A 16099-nucleotide genomic window follows, 5' to 3' on the forward strand; every position below is an offset into this window, starting at 1 on the left:
TGGTCCGAGGTCTGGGGTCGGGGGTGGGGGGGTCTGAGATCTTGGGGGGCTCCCTAGGTCTTGGGCAGGGGTGGGTGGGTGGTTGGGGGAGTCTGAGGTTTGGGCGCAGGGGGACTGGGGGGCCCGAGGTCAGTGGGGGGGTTGGGGAGGCCTGAGGTCAGAGGGGAAGTTGCGGGGGGTCTGGCGGTGGGGTGGCTGAGGTCTGTGTGGAAGGGGGGGGGCGTCTGAGATCTTGGGGGGCTCCCTAGGTCTTAGGCAGGGGTGGGTGGGTGGTTGAGGGAGGGTCCGAGGCCTGGGTGACAGGCCCGGTGTCTGGGGGGGTGGTCCGATATCTGGGGGGTGGTCCGAGGTCTGGGGTCGGGGGGGGCGCGGTCTGAGATCTTGGGGGGCTCCCTAGGTCTTGGGCAGGGGTGGGTGAGTGGTTGGGGGAGTCTGAGGTTTGGGCGCGGGGGGACTGGGGGGCCAGAGGTCAGTGGGGGGTTTGGGGAGGCCTGAGGTCAGAGGGGAAGTTGTGGGGGGTCTGGCAGTGGGGTGGCTGAGGACTGTGTTGGGGGGGGCATGGTGGGGGGGGTCTGGGCGGAGAGTGTTAGGGGTGGTCCAAGATCAGCGGGGAGGTGGTCCAAGGTCGGGGAGGAGGGATGGGGGGATGGGGGAAGTCACATGGGTGGGGGTGGAGCGGGGTCGGGGTTTATGGGGAGTCCTGTGGGGTCGGTCTAGGTCTTTACTACAGCTGCCCAGAAGTTAGAAGAGGTTTTAATTCTTCTAACTTTTTCTGGGTAACTATTGGATAAACCCCAATGGAACCATCCGAAGTTTGTGATTTAAATCGCATTTTCGGATGGTTCCCAGCGCAGCGCAATTGTCCAGAGGAAGTTAGCACTTCTGGGCCTTTGCCATGCATACCCTTACCTCGGAACTTGCCAAAGGAATTCCACAACACATCTTTGGCGTACCCCCCCCAAATCCGATGCTGGGGAGCACAGAAGTTACAGGCCATTGTTCCCAGGAAAGGTCCAACATAGTCAATGTGTAACCGCACCCAGGGTCCACCCGGCCACTCCCATGGGTGTAATGGAGCTGTCACTGGCAACTTTTGAAATTACTGACATTGCACACAATGCTTTACCAAACTCTCTATTTCACCATCCATCCCTGGCCACCATAAATAGCTGCATCCTATGGCCTTCATTCGGGAAATTCCTGGATGGACAATGTGTAGTTCAACTAAAACAGGCTCCCTTCCCTTTTGAGGAACTATCACTCAGGCACCCCACAATAAGATGCCACCCTGAAATAAAAACAGAAAATGCTGGCAAAACTTAGCAGATCTAACAGCATCTGTAGAGAGAAAAACAGAGTTAACATTTTGAGTCTATGACTCTTCTTCAGAGTCATACAGACTCGAAACATTAACTCTGTTTTTCTCTCCACAGATGCTATTAGACCTGCTGAGTTTTTCCAGCATTTTCTGTTTTTGTTTCAGATTTCCAGCATCCGTAGTATTTTGCTTTTATCAAGGTGCCATCCTGGCTGGTTATTTCTTGTCTTCTGTTGAAGTACAGTTTCATTTCATCAGATACAGGCTCCTGTGGCCAACCATGTAGCACTTGTTCTCGTACTTGAGATAGGATTGGGTCCCGACTTGTCCAGTGTCTGATCTGTTGAGCACATACTGGCAAGGAATCTAAGAAATTTAACAGTAAAACAAGTTCCTTTGGAACTGGGACATACTCATCATTTTCACGTAAAGGCAAACGACTAAGGGCATCGGCATTTGCGATTTGATTGCCAGGCCTATGTACGAAAGTGTATTCATATGCTGCCAGAATTAAGGTCCTATTAGTATTTCCGTATCTTCTTTCTATGAGCCTTCTTCTTTCTAGCGCAGACTTTAATCTTGGCCTTCGTTTTGACTTCACTGTTGGCCAGACTTATCTCAGATGCAAGCTCAACTTCTCTGAGCTCAGTGGCTGAGTCTCCCGAAATTTCATCATCTGTCTGCTTCTTGTAAAATTCTGTGACTTTTGCTTCCAAAGCCTCTTTCGCTTCATTTAGCTGATTCTTCAGCTCTTTCGTCTCCTTTTGGTATTTGTTTGCTGCCTCCTGGGAAATTGAACATTGTTGTGTCTTCCCTGCCAACTCATTCTTCAGTTTGTTCGGAGAAGTGCTGAGTTCTTTCTGTTTCTCTTCTTACTTTTCCAGGGGTACAGACTTTGACTTGAGGGAATCTTGCAGTGTGTGAAGGTTTTTCAACAGGTTTTCTTTTTTCCTGTGAAGGTTGCTCAACTTGTCTCGAATTTTCTCATCAAGCATGGTGTCTTTGAGTTTCTTCTGCTGTTCTTTCAGGTTTTGGCTCAGGACAGCCTGCATTTCTTTAGGTAGTTGAGTCTTTGCACACTCCTTTTCCAAAACAGGAACACTTCCTGCTTCCTTTTGCAATCTCAGTGGCCAATCCAGGTTGATTTCTCTGAGCCAATTTCACCCTAAAAGGTTTGGTCCTCTGCCTCTCGATACCAATACTGGAAGCTTTACCGATTGGCTTCCATAATGGACAGTTACCCTACTTATGCCTTTTACTTGAATGTCTTCACCTGTATATGATTTTTGCTTGGCAGCTGTTTGTTCTAAAGTTAATAGATGTTCACCTTTATTCAAATATCTGAAGATATGTTCCCCAATTATTGTAGTGGAAGCTCCCATGTCTATTTCCATTCTAACAGGTTTGCCATTTACCTTCACTGTGACAAATATTTGTTCTGTCTTTCCAACTTTCAGATTAAACAAATAAATGTCAGAATTTGTTGTTTCAGGCTCTTCTACAATGTATTGGGCTCCTTCTTTTGCTTACAAGCCTGCTTGAATCTTTCCTTGCATTGCCTCATCATATGTCCATTTCTGTGACAATAGTAGCATTCGATTTTTTTAAACTGCCAATCACTAAAAGATTGATTGTTTCCATGTCTATTAAAATTATCCTTCAATTTCACAGCTAAGTTATTTTTCTTTATTCTTTGGCTAGTGGGGGCTGTTTCCTGCTTTTCAGCGGAGTCTCGCTTTTTTGCACCGCTTTGGTTTGAGGTTTCCCACCCAATGTGGAGGACGGCACCATTTTGCGTGCCCTGTATTGCTTGTGAATCTCTTATAGCGCTTTCCATGGCCAGTGCTATCTCTAGCTCCTTCTTGAAATCCAGATTCACTTTGGACAATAATTTTTTCTGAATAGAGTCCTCTTTCACACCACACACTAAACGATGTCATTCAGAGTCGTACCAAACTCACAATATTCTGTTAGCTGCTTCAAATTTGCCAAATAGCATGCAATGGTCTCGCCTGGAGCTCTATTTCGCAAATTAAACCTGAACCTCTGCATCGTGACTGAGGGCTTTGGTTGAAAATGACCCTTCACGAGTTCCACCAATTCATCAAAATTCTTTGAATCTGGGAACTGGGTGCAGTCAAACTTTGAATCAAACAGTAGGTTTTACTCCCACAAGCACTCAAGAGGGTCACTCGCCTCTTCTCCCCCAGCAATCTCGATTGCTTGAAAAAATAACGTGAGGCGTTCTATGTATTAAGAACAATTGTCAGTGGCTGGTTCAAAAGGATCAATTCTCCCAAATTGTGGCATTTTGAGAGGGGATAACTTCTTCAATTCTAATGAAGCTTGCTACTTACACTCACTGGGTGAGGTGCATGCTGATTTCTTTTAACTTAATTACTTTTGTTCTATCCTGTTTTATCCTCATTGCCAGTTTACTGTAGGGTGGCTGAGTTGTACTATTATTAAAGAGTTGAACGGCAGATACTTCTTAAGTGGAAACATTAAGTTTATTTACAATATAGTCAGCAGCCACTACACGTGTGCTTTCAACTCCAACTCCATCTCTACACTGTCTGCTGATGTAGCCCACACTGCTCTCCTATTGGTTACTACAGATCATGTGACATCTCCTAACAAGTATTATTCTTAAAGGTACATTACACACTAAATAAAACCATGGGCCAAATTTTTCCATCGGCGAGCTGGGAGCAGGGCCCCCTTGCCAATACGAAAGTGACACGGGATGACTTTGGGGGGAACCCCTGATGTCATCCCGCCCCATTTAAATATTCAGGAAGGCGGACAGCGTGATCAGCTGTCCGCCCGCCGACTTGTCAATGGCCAATTGAGGCCATTGACTGGATAATTAAGCCAATTAAAGGCCCTGCCTGTCCAACCTTAAGGTTGGCGGGCAGGCCAGGAGCCCCAGCGGGCTTCTGAAAAAACATGAAATCTCATCCACCGGCGGGATGAGGTTTCATGTCTGTTTTAAGAAACCTTAATAAAGTTTGTGTGAAATTTATTAACATGGCCCATCTCGTGTGACATTATCACATGAGGGGGACATGTTAATAATTTTTTTATTTTTCTATTTTTGAAGTTTATAAAACTTTCAGCGCTCTCCCTGAGACAGCGCTTAGTCTCAGGGAGATGTGCGCTCTTTCGGTCACATGCACTAAAGAGCGTACTCTGACAGTTGGGGAATCCCTCCCCCCCTCACACAGGAAGCGCATAGTGCTTCCCGTCAGGTGGCCCACTGGGCTGGCCTTAATTGGCCCGCCCACCCAAAATAGCGGCGAGGCCTGTTTCGGCGGCGGTGATCGGCTGCCTGCCCACTGCCGAGCCGGTAGGGCCCGCCCGCCCACCAAGGGCAAAATTCTGCCTCATATTTACAACACAGTCATATAGTCAAGCAATCAGCCTATAACTGATAGGACCCAGGTTAGATCAAGGCCTGTGCAGAGCTGTATATAGTTGTTCTAGTAATAAACTTCATGTAAAACTGTGTTTGACCAGAACCTCCATCAGTCTCAATGTCTTGCTTGGCATAGATAGCATAGAGTCAGATCCTTTGAGGTCTACATCGAGACCCTCAACATATATGGTGACAGCAGACTCTAAGAGAGGACTTGTCCCATTTGTGCACTAAGTGCAGCAGCGGGCGAGAAAAATAATGTTTTACTCGTCGGCCACAAAGGTGACTTTTCACATCGTATCATCCAAATCTCGCCTCATCAATCTCGTATTCCTGGGAAACATGCTCCAATTTGCTTGCCATGCCATCACCTTGCCGATTCCTCGTGCCAGGCCCCATATTGAAAGTGCAGCCATGTGCACACCTAGGTGCTTCCAGCCCAGGACCGCTGCACAGAAAACATGACCCAACAAGGCAAGAAAAGTGCAGCCCCCGATTGAGTGTCGCATCCCTGGAAAGCTTTTTGGATGCTATGGAGGCCCGCTGTGATATACTCTGCCCCTGCTCTGGCTGCAGAAGAAGCAGCAACAACACCAATCTGTCTTGGGAGTGGTGGCAGTAGTGGTCAGTGCCAATGCCCTGCAAAAGAGGACAGCCACCCAGCGTTGCAAGAGGATGAATGATCGCCTCCGTTTCAGCAGGGTAAGTCACTCTTCTCATCACTCTCAACTCACATACTCACAAATCCATCACACATCCACAGGGATCTCACTCACGGCCAGTTCAAGAGACATCACCATTCACTTTATCACACACACTGTCCATGGGACCAATCACCACCCGCACATGCCAGGCATACTTATCATCTGTTCCGGCAGGCATCCTGCTTACACTCTCTCCATCTGCTTTCATGGAGTACAAGCTGGCACACAACAAAAGGGAGAGGTCGCAGCCTGGTGGAGGAATGCCTGAGATCAAAGCCCCCACAGACTTTGAAAATAGAGCCATCCAGCTGGCGGGCTAGGATCTGGACCGGTCCTGTGCTAATGGTGAGGTTGGCAGTGCTCAACCAAGTGAGGATTGTCAGGAAGATATAATAATGTTATTGGAATTTATTGTAAATTAGTGGTATCTGTGTCCATATGTGTGTGTGCGTGTGTGTGTGTGAGACTTAATTGGATTAAAGGTAGCTAGTCTGAAGGCTTTGATATGTTAGAAGATAAACTGGGTTTGAAATGTTAAGCAGGTAAACATGAGGGAAATTTAGAATGTAAGATGTAAAAGAACATTTGCATTTTTAAATAAATCAGACTAGATTGTTTTCAAAGGAGGGGTGAAATGTGTCACCTAGTCAGGTGAAGTTAAGAAACAGTATGTTTATCTTTCCCAAAGATTACTGGTAAAGTTGGTGCTATGATAATTTTTTATGATCAGGGAAATAAAGTCCAAAGACATAGTGAAACAATGGGAATTTGCATTCATAGGGGAAAATATGTATAAAGGAGGGAAGCTGTCTATAAGGGCAGGCATTTTGAGATCTAACAAGTGTGAAAAGCCTTCAGCATCTATGCCTCAAGCTGCTGTCTACAACAAACTGCAGTTAAGAAAACTCACTTTGAATTGGATTGTTGAGGGTATCATGTTTCTTTGCCTGGGTCTTATAAAATCTATATGTCTTACTATTGCCTTAACAGAGGTATAACTGGGAGTCAGATTAATTAGAGGATTTGGAAGTTATTATAGTAGTAATTTGTAGACATTTGCATGTGCTTAAAATCATTTCTCTTATTAATAAATGTTTAATCTAGTTTTGTAAAAACCTATAAGGCTCGGTGGTCTTATTACTATGAATTCAAAGCCTGCATCTCGAAACGTACAAATTGCAAAAAATAGTTGTTACATTTACTCAAGTTTCCCCCTGGGATTTGAACAACTCAGCATTTACAATTGGCTGTGCCATAACAAGGATCTAGCAGTGCAACGTCATTCAGGCAACCATGCTGTGAGTGATGTGTCCTGTTTCATAGGCACTGCCAAGCGCGAATTATCTCTCCTTGCTTTCACAGGCACATTTGCGAAACAGCTGAGGGTGTCCGTGACCCAGGTCCTCGTTCAAGCCCCAAAGATTTCAGAAGTAGAATCTTCTGAAACCATCATTGAAGACCCATCACACACTCACACACACCCTCTACCAGTGCAGAGACATGCACCTCAGTGGGACCAAACTTTAGAGTAGCCTCGGGCTCACAATCTGGTGAGCACACCACACTGCCTGATGCACAACAGGCAGTGTCAGGGACTTCCCAGGTTTCTGGCACTCGGAGGACTGCTGGAGGCTAGAAATCTGCTGAGTCTGACTTAGATGAGGAGCCTCTGGACTTGGTCATACCTCAGTTGCTGGAGCTGCAAAGGCAAGCTCGGGAACATCAGGAAGTGATGTCTGCTGCACTCCTCAGATTGCAAAGCATGATGGAGGAGTCCCTTCACCTTCAGTCTGAGGTGATAGTGTTGGCATGCCAATGCACTGAGGTCAACACTGGTAGGATGTCTGCCACCATGGAGACCTTGGTCCAGGACATCAGTCCTGCACTGCTGCGTGGACTCAACTCCATCGCTGACATCATAGCTGGTCTCCAACAGTTTCAATGAGAGAGAGGGTTGTGGGGCAGCTCAACCTCACTCCAGCTTTCCCTTATCCTCAAGGAGTCAGCCAGGGACCCTCAGAGATCCATAGGGAGGAGGATCAGCAGGTGCACACCCCAGGGCCTTCCACCCAGGTGACTCTGGGAGTGTCCGGCCCATCTGAATCCCTTCTTCCTGTGACCCCAGCAGCTCCAGCTCCACAGGCCAAGGAGGGTGCCACTGCCACATAGCAGGACCCCAAAAGCAGAGCACCCTCCAGCTCTCAGCTTTTCAGAGGACTCCCGCCAAAGCGATTACAGTCAGCAGGCTGCCTCCACCTCTGTTGTGGATGCCTGGGGAGCACCAAGGCGTAGCGGCAGGGTTAGGAAAGTTAAGAAGATGTAGTTGCACAGCCTGGGCTTGAGTGTTAATCATTTGTACATAATGTTCACCTTGTTAATAAACTCCCAAGAATGTCTCCTTGTCTATGGCTCCTTGTTCTGATCAGCAGTGTTTGTGTCACTCAGAGGTGAAACCTTAGTTCCTGCACAAGATAAAGGCAGGTGTCTCAGTCCAGGGCCTTTTCCCTGGCTTTGTGCAACTTTCCCAGCACACTGATGGTGTGCCTTCACAGTCACTGGATACATCAGTCATGCCTCTACCTCGATGGGGCTTATCATTGCTGCCAGAATGTCCTGGGCTGGTGGCACAGAGTTCCCTCATTCTCTTTGTGTGCTCCCAGCACCTTTGAGGTGCGGCTCACCCCCCATCTCATCAGCATCTGTGTTCGATGACAGTGTGGCCCTGAACAGTTCAGCTCATAAAGGATGCCATAGGGTCAGGAGAAGTTAAAGTTTCCCCGCTGCATCTCCATGAAATGACCCTGATCACAGAGCACAAGTGAGCTGCCATCAGTCAGACAGGAGTCAGACATTTACATAAGCTATGTGAGAACTATGGAGTGTCCCCTCTGCATATTGTTAACATCCTCCCGAAATGTAGGAACTATGGGCATCCACTGTGTCTCCATGACAGGAGCCTTATCACAAAGGGTATGTGTGCTGCTATGAGCCAGACAGGAGTTAAACATTCATAGATGCAATGTGAGGGTCTATGGTGTCTCCTCACTGCATGTTGTCATCATCCTTCACAAATCTTTTAGCTATGAGGGCCTCTCGCGTCCTCCTGCCTCACCTAGTCAGTTCGATGGCCTCATCGCCATCATATCACCTTTGAAGAACTCCTCATCCTCATTGCCATCAATGTCCTCCTCATTGGAGACCTCCAGCTCCTGCATCTCCTCCTCAGCTAGCTCCTCTCCCAGTTGCAACGCCAGGTTATAAAGGGCCTGGCAGGCGACGACGATGCGTGACACCCTCTGTGGACTGTATTGCAGGGCTCCACCAGACTGGTCCAGGTACTGGAACCTCATTTTCAACATCCCAAATGGTTTGCTCCTCCAATGTGCAAGTTGCCTCATTATACCTTTTCTCTGTTGCAGTCTGAGGCCACCTCATGGGTGTCATCAACCAAGTCCTCTGCGGGTAGCCCTTGTTCCTAAGGATCCAAACCTGCAGCCTCTGTGGACCCTGGAAGATGTCAGGGATCTGAGAACTTCTGAGAATGTAGGGGTAATGGAAATTCCCTGGGAATCGCACGCAGACCTGCAGAATATGTTTGTGCTGCTCACAAATCAGCTGAACATTCAGTGAATGGAAGCCCTTGCAGTTGATGTAGTTGATTGTCTGTTGCGATGGAGATCTGAGCACCAAGTGAGTGCAGTCGATGGCACCCTGCACCTGTGGAAAACCTGAGATCTGGGCAAATCCCAGCACTCTTGCTTCCTGGCTTTCCTGGTCCCAGGCGAAATGCACAAAGTTGTGTGCCTTCACAAAGATGGCATCCATGATCTTAAGGATGCATTTGTGGTTGGAGGCTTGTGATATCCCACAGAGGTCACCTGTGGAGCCCTGATCGGAGTCACTGGCATAAAAATTGTGCGCTGTGGTTACTTTCACGGCCACTGGTGCCAAATCCTGCAGCAGGTGGCAGATGTGACTGACCTGTTCCCTGGACATGCGCAGTCTTCAGCGACGCTGGCTCTAGGTCATCTCCAGGAATAACAAGCGCTGTCTATAGACCCTGGGTCTAGCTAGCTGCCATCCAATGACAGATCACTGGGGCTCTCCAGCGGCATGTGTGGGAGCCCCAGCCGCCCATTCTTCCTGAGGGTGCTGCTCCTCCCTCTGCACAGCCAGATGTCCCTGTTGCTCTCTTCTCCTTCATCTCTGAACTCTGAGCCATGAGGCATACAGCTAGGTCACTAGGCTCCATGCTCCTAATGTACTCCTGCAGGATGAAAGAGAGAGACACGTGGGTTAGCATGGTTTTCTAAGAACCTCTCTTGGTTAAGTCTGAAGGCCCCTTAACACATCTCGGAGAATGCTGGCCATCACTTGGATGGCCAGAGTTTAGTGCGCTGCATGGCTGCCCAAAACCCTACTCACCTCCGCCCCACTCCACCTGACCGATTGGCAGCAGCTTTGCCCATGGGACTGCATGCTGTGCTCTCAGTTCAGGTACAAGCATTCTCCTAACCCACACTGCAAGGCTGCACTGTTAGCTTGAACCATGGGGGAGACTGGTCCAAACTGGGATGCTGACATCGCAAGTAGCTGTGAGCACCTCCCCCAGTCACTGCTCCGTGGCCAGCTTCAGCAAGGAAATTGTACATTGTGTCCAGTCGTCCAATTGTTCTGCAGTCCACTAATACAGTCATTAGTTTGCAGCCTGTGCCCAAGGGCTGAAAAGCTCTAGAACATTTGGTGGCACTTTCATGCATCTGCATTTCTTGAGTGGGTAGATAATTAGAGGCCTGGCTCCAAGCATGCCAATGTAGCTGCGCCTGAACTGTCTCAGCTGCAGAGGAATGGTCACTTTATACAAGGTTTCCCTGATGTGTGGCCGCTTCCCTCCCCCTACAACCCCCAGCATGTGCTTGTGCACTACTATCAGCCGTAGGGCAACCCTTGCCCTGACACTGCACTGTCAGCCAGCTTGGAAAATACGACTTGCCTGTGCCCTCGCCTGAATGCGTGGCGTCTCAAACTTAAGGTCCAACTGGCGACCCTCACAAGCGCTGAGTAACGCTACTGTGCACTCACCTCCCAGTTTCCCTTGACGTGCAGCTAGCTAGCTTCATGCCTTATAAACTGTTGTGAAACACGTTTCACGCTGATGTGCTCGGATGATCGAGTGTCGGGGGCTGATTCCGGCGAGCAGGGCTTATCATGTTATACGGATGTATTAAAATGAAGCTCCCAACGTGTGGTGCAGGGAAATGCGGCTGCCATTAGCGGATGGAGTGGACAATTGCAAACTGATTTAACAACGGAAAATTCCGCCCTCAGAGACCACAGCACAGGCTAGACTGAAGGCTGGAGGAGTCTGTCCACCTTCTGTCTGCTGTCGTGGCTACAGCATGTGAGAGCTTGGCTGCCTCCATGGAAAAGATGACAGCTGACTTGGAGTATCAGGTCCAGCAGCACATCTGGTGGCTGCCATATATGCACTCTGACCTGTACCTGTCGCTCTCGGCACTGGTGCAATGCAGCAATGCTAGGCAACAAGGGGACGGGGACCTCAACTTCCCTCCGGGTGTCCCTTCTCCTCAAGGAGTCAGGGAGTTGCCACCGGGCACACACAGGGAGGAGGAGCATCAGCCTGGCACTCTGGAAACTTTACCCAGGACACTCCAAAGGTGCCCTGCCACTTCACCGGCCCTCTGCCAGTAACCCCATTGCCTCCAGCAGGTCAGGCCGAGGAGGTTGCACTTGTACCTGCGCAGGAACCCTTAGCAGGCCGGGTTCCTCTAGGCCTCGGGCCATCAGAGGACACTTGCCAAAGTCATTACAGTCAGCAGGGAATAGCAGTCAGCAGGCTACCTGCAGCTCAGCTGTGGATGTTGGGTCTGCACTTGGGTGTAGTAATAGGAAAAGAAACATTTAGGGCACAAACGTGAAACAGGTGTATAATCATTGTAAATATCAATCACAATTGTAAATAAATGTATAATTTCTCCATGCATATGTCTGTATTCTCATGATGCTGGTAGTTGCTGAAATGATCTCATGTATTTAAGGACATCAAACTTTATTCCCTAGTACCCATGCTTGACGTGGGCCTATTCAATCACCATTTGATGCTTCGCATCATCTGTTGTGCAGTGTATAAGACTCCTGAACTATGTAGGAGCCATCCTTGGGAATGACTGTCGAAGTTGTGGCCTTGGTACGAACCTGGCCACCCAGCAGGTACTGGTGACTCAATTAGGGTCGCTCTGTGAATGCTCTTTGAGCAGCCTCTGCAGCCGCTATCTCTTGCTGCTCTGGCCGTTGCTGTTCCTGGCTGTGGGCAGCTCTGCACCAATTCCTCCTCAGTTGCACCATGGCTGGCAAAATGGCAAGGTTGTCTTGAGTCATCTTCCGGGATGTCTGAGGTGCTCTGAGAACACATTGCAGTGATCCATGTAATCATCACACTGTTTTAAACTTTCCCTCCGTCCCTAACCATTTCAGCCAATGGGATGACCTGTAACTAGCATCAGACTACCCCTGGCAGTACCCACCCCAACACACACAGCAGCACGGTGAAGCCCGGACTGGAGGACCACAGATGAGTGCTCCTCTCATTCAGACATCCATGTGTATGGATACATGCTGCCTGAACTGGGGTCATGAAAGCCATGTCCTTGCACCCTCCCTCAGACACTATTGAGCTTCCCTCCAAATCCCTGGTGACACATTTGGTAGACCCCTTCCTTGCCATCATAGATGTAACATCTGTCCCCTTATCCACCCTTATTATCTATCGGGGTAACTTGAGGTTCCAACCTGGCACATTGGGACCATCCCCCACCCAGGCCCTGTGGAGCTCCACTTCTCCCACTCTGGCTGTCCCTGCCTCAGTCAAAAAGGGATGGCCTTCAGCTGAATCTTCGATGCTGCTTCCAACCTTGCTGGAATGACGCTGCAGTGAGACTCGAGTTATAGAGGAACACTGTTGTCTTGGGGGATTGACCAGAGAGATGAGAATGCACCTGAACGTGGTTCTCCATTCAGTTGACTAATGATTATTTGGGTGGCCCTTTAGTTGGCCCACTAAGCACAGCAGTAACTCCACCCACCTCCGAAGACCCTCCTTCCACTGAGAGTCCTGGCTCTCACCGTAGGACTGCGTTGCAACATTGCAAGTTAAACAATGATATGCATCTCCTATCGATGAAGGTACAGCACCTTCTACCCTCGCCCTGTCACCCACCAAAATCCCCTGTATCTTCCTTCACCAACACCACATTATCCTTCATCTCCCCTCCTTTCACCTTGCACCACCTCCATTACTCTTGACCCTATAATACTTTATGTCTTTATCTCTGCTCTCCCCCCTGAGCCCTCAACCATCCAAGTGCAGATGCCCATCCTGACCCTGACCCCTCCCATCCTTGAGGCCACTGTTAACCTTGCTTTTTTGCCATTGCCCCAATGAAACCCCACAGTGCCTGACCATGATCCTGCCACTCCCACCCTGCCAGATTCAACTTCCCCCTGTCACTGTCACTGTACCCTCTGCCTCCAATTACCCTAACCTTAACCTTCAGGACCCCAACCTCGACATCCATGGCACCACCCTTTAGATGCTTCCCTCTGCCGCCATCACTGCACAGACAGCTCATCCCCAAACCAGAAGAATGATCAATGCCTGCTTGAGCAGATCAGTCTGCCTCTCTTGGCCGCGGATATCCTGCACTTTACCTCCCTGGACAGCTTGCACTATCCCTTCCACCTTTCCCCAGCCACTGCTCCACCCTTCCCCACTAGGCCTGTCTCCCTTCCTCCCTCCTTCGGTCATCCTCCACTGCCACCACCCGATATGAAGCATAGGCTGCCATTTACAGAAGCTCGCCAAAGAGAACAATGCAGTGGCAACTCGCTGTTAATCATGGAAGAAGTGAAGCTCGCGAGGTGCATGTCACTTATATACAGTCGTAAAAGTGAATTTCTGACTGACGGGGAACTTAATTTGGTGCCGAAACTTAATTCTGGTGAGGTGACCTTTTAATGAGCGTGCATGACATGCTAATGCAGGCAAAAGGGCTTCCCGACATTGTTCGTCAGGAAGCTCCAATCCACTTTAACCTACCTTTAACGTCCCAAGAACAAAATTCCAAAAGTTAATCCAGATGTCGAGAAACTAATTTTTGGCCTCATGCCAAATTAAGCTCCCCCGCCCACCACACTTCCCACTGCTGGTGGGGCTGAAAGATTCCGCCCCTGAACTGAATTCTACTCAGTTAAAACCTAAAATGCTTTGCTTGGTTTATCATCACAAAATCCTTATGATCTATGATTTATATAAAATGATTGTATATGTTCAATCATTGTGAACAAGAGTGAGGATTCTGCCAATTGGTTTTCTGGTCCTTTGTTTCCAGTCAGTGTGTTTACATTCACATCCTATTGGGTCAACTTCAAGAATAGTTTATGTAAATTTATTTTAGTTCGTGGCAGATAATTGATACTGTTAAAATAGGCTGCCTGTTACAATGAAAGTTGTATGTGTAGTAAGCCAGGCCTCAGTGACAACTTGCCTTGAATGAATGTAGGAAAATGTCCGAAGGCATTCTTCAAAGCCTATCAGGTTTAAATAAAATGATACTAAACCAAAGCGGAAATTTAGAGGAGGGTTGGTTAAAAGTCTGGTCAAAGAGGTAGGCAGTGAGAATTGTTTTAATGCAGGAGAGAGATTAAGAGGTTCACGGAAGAAATTTCAGAATTCAGGACCTTGAGGACTGAAGGCCTGGCTGCCAATGGTGGGGTGGGAGTGGGGAAGGGACAGGGCAAGGGAGGGAAGGGTAATGCATAAAAAGACAGATAGAGGAATGCATAGTTTCTTCAGGGAAGCGGAGATTGTAAGGCTTGAAAGCATAAAGGAAATATGGAGGGTGAGACCTTGAGGGATTTGGAGGCAATGATGAGAATTTAAAATGTGAGGCATTGGTGAACCGGCAGCCAATATAGGTCAGCAATTACAAAAGTGATGGGTGAGCATGAATTGATATGGTTTAGAATGCAGGTAGCAGAACTTTGAGGAGCTAACATTTATGGATGATGGAGGATGGGAGCTTACCAGGAAAGCCTTGGAATAGCTAAGTCTCGGTGCATTGGTAAGAGTTTCAACAGTCAGCGAGTTGAGGTAGTAGCAGAGACAGGTGATGTCAAGAGGTGGAAGTAGATATGATGAACAGACAGTGGTCAGGGAGGGGAGGAAATTGGTTCTGAGGGAAAAGAGCTTTTATGCGGGACCGAAGACAATGAAGTTCATCCAGGACTGAATATGGCAGTGACAGGTTGGCAACAGAGAGCAGTGTTGAGAAAGGTGGGAGAGATATGGGTTACTTTCTCTAAATATAGATCTAGACCCATCTTTTGTTTCTTTACTTGTCTCATTACCTTTCCCTTTTGCCTTGCACCATTATCCCTTTTGTCAGTTAATCGCTCCTTGTTCGTTCCTCTCCTCTAGATTCTTGTCTCTATTCTTGCTCAAAACTTGTTACATCTCTAACTCTCCCCAGCTCTCATGCAAGGCTATTGACTCGAAATGTTATGCTGTATTTTTTTTCTCCACAGCTGCCACCTGACCTGCTGAGTATTTTCAGCATTTTTATTTCAGATTTTCAGCACCTGCAGTATTTTGATGTTGTGGAGTCGGTGAGCTAGCTGTTAGCCCTGGCTCAGTTCTTAGCCCCTTTGCCTTCAAGTCTCAAGGTTGTGGGTTCAACTCCCATTCCAGAGCTTGAGAAAAAAATCAAGGCTGACACTCCATTGCAGTACTAAGAGAGATGTTGTCCTTTGGATGTGATGATAACTATGGCCCCATCTGACTGCTCCAGTGGATATAAAAGATCCTATGGCACTTGAAGAAGGGCAGGGAAGTTATCCCTGGTGTCCTGGCCAATATTTGTCCCTTAATCAACATCACAAAAACAGATTATCTGGTCATTATTGTTACACCCGGTCCCCGGCTAGGTTCCCCAAATTGTTCTGCTCCCGGGTGAGGAGGAATGAACTGGCTCCCTGTCTTTGTTCAACCCCTTCGGTTGGCCGCAACAAGCTTAATTCAAAAAGCATCCCTTCCCTCATGGATAACTTTTCCCAGTCCAAATGTGTTTATGTTTTAGAAGGAGCCAATTTAACCAGATTGTCCTGAGTCAAAGAAAGAGTAAGTGTATTAGTTACTAAAAACTCAAGAAAAAATAATAGAAACGCAACATATACACAGATTAGAAATGAAAAGTTGAGTCCAAAAATAAAAGTAAGAAAAGAAAATCAGTCTTTGGCTTGTCTGTGAGGAGTAGATGGTGAAACGTTGTGGCCATGAAGTTAAGTGATTTCAATTGGGCTGCCTTTGGCAGTTGAGCAGTTGGTTTGGAGACACTTGGTTCTGCAGGTTTGCTGAAGGAATTGTCCTGTTTCCTTTTTGAATGTGGCTTTGCTGACTTGTGATTTGCTTCCAGCAACAGAGAGGGACTTTTACCTGACAAGCTGCAGGGATGCCTAGTTGCTGTTCTTCTGCTTTGACCTTCACAGCACACACTAGCACACCAGAACCAGAACATAAGAACTAGCGCACACACACCAGGTTTGCAGCTGGCTTTTTAACCATTTGTCTTGAGTATTCCTGGA

The sequence above is a fragment of the Cetorhinus maximus genome, chromosome 7, assembly GCF_964194155.1.
Source record: "Cetorhinus maximus chromosome 7, sCetMax3.hap1.1, whole genome shotgun sequence".
Classification (NCBI taxonomy): Eukaryota; Metazoa; Chordata; class Chondrichthyes; order Lamniformes; family Cetorhinidae; genus Cetorhinus; species Cetorhinus maximus.